Source organism: Triticum dicoccoides, chromosome 3B, assembly GCF_002162155.2.
Source record: "Triticum dicoccoides isolate Atlit2015 ecotype Zavitan chromosome 3B, WEW_v2.0, whole genome shotgun sequence".
In the NCBI taxonomy this organism is placed as follows: Eukaryota; Viridiplantae; Streptophyta; class Magnoliopsida; order Poales; family Poaceae; genus Triticum; species Triticum dicoccoides.
In genome coordinates this window covers 733,354,905-733,356,177 of record NC_041385.1, presented here as the reverse complement: position 1 = coordinate 733,356,177, position 1,273 = coordinate 733,354,905, and positions in this window count along the sequence as shown.

Below are 1,273 nucleotides of genomic sequence, written 5' to 3'. Positions count from 1 at the left end.
TGACCGAGGCCCCCTCGGCTGGTCGGGGTGGCGGCGCAGTGGCGGTGGCTCCGGTGGTGCGTGCCCGGCGGCTCCGGCGCTTGGAGCTCGCCGGACGCGGATGGGCAGCGGCCGGGCATGCCTGCTGCTCCGGCCGTGAGCGGCGGCATGGGTAGGTCTCATTGGCCTTCCGGTGTCGTGGCGGCTTCACGGTGGCTCGATGGATCTGCCCGCGGCAACGGCTGGCTTCTCCGGCGTAGGTTTGTCTGCGTTCGGGCCGTCTCGACCTTCACCCCATCTCCTCATCGCCCGGATGCTACTCCCATCAAAGGGCTGGTCCTCTTTCAGCTATGGTCCACCGCTCGTCTCGCGCCCGTTGCCGCAGGACTGAGCTCGTCTCGCGCACGATGCAGCTGGACCGAGCTCGTCTCGCGCACGATGCAGCAGGACTGACCTTGTCCCCTTCTCGTTGCTGTAGGACCGAGCTCATCTCACGCTTGGGGCAGCAGGATGGGTCGGTGGATGCCAGTTCTGGCCGACCTATTGGGTCTCGACGTTGGGGGTCGCCCAGGGGCACGAAAGGTAGGACCTTTCCGCTCGTCTCTTTCGTTGGGGTGCGACGGGTCACGGGTGAGGTGGTGTCGAGGTCTTGGATGCTGGGGCGGCGGTCCTGGTGGTGGTGGTTGCGCGGTGCTCTTGGACAAAGCCCGTGCCTTGGTGCTGCCCGGTCATCATGGTCGTGTGGGCGGCGTGGTTGCCGGGGCGTGGCGTTCGGTGGCGATGATTGTTGGCCGAGGTGAAAACCTGCTCTATCTTCGGACGGACCGGCGGCGGCAAAGATCGTTCCCTTCTTGAAGGCGTCGCCGCGGCTCTCATTGCCCGTCATGCGGCTCCGGGGGAAACTCTGATCCTTGGATCGGGCGGTGGCGGCGCTCCGGTGTCGTATACTTCCTGAAGGCGCCGCCTTGGAGCGCATGGTTCGTCATATGTAGCTTCATATCTTCGGGACGGTAGTGCTAAGAAGGGTGTTGCTGCGCTCAGCGCCTATGTATCATGTCTTGGGTGTGTGCGTGTGTTGTGGTGGCGTGGCGTGTGGTTGTCTGGATGCTTGTGGTTTGGTACTTTATATATAAAGCGGGGCGAAAGACTTTTTCAGTAATCTTTTGCCTTCGTTTCAACAAAAAAGTTTATAGTTGTTTCGGATTTCGATCAAGATAGTTTCGGATTTCCAGTGACTTGTTAGTTGACATGTGTAGTTTGTCGGAGTTCCTAAATCACAGGCAACGGAAAATAG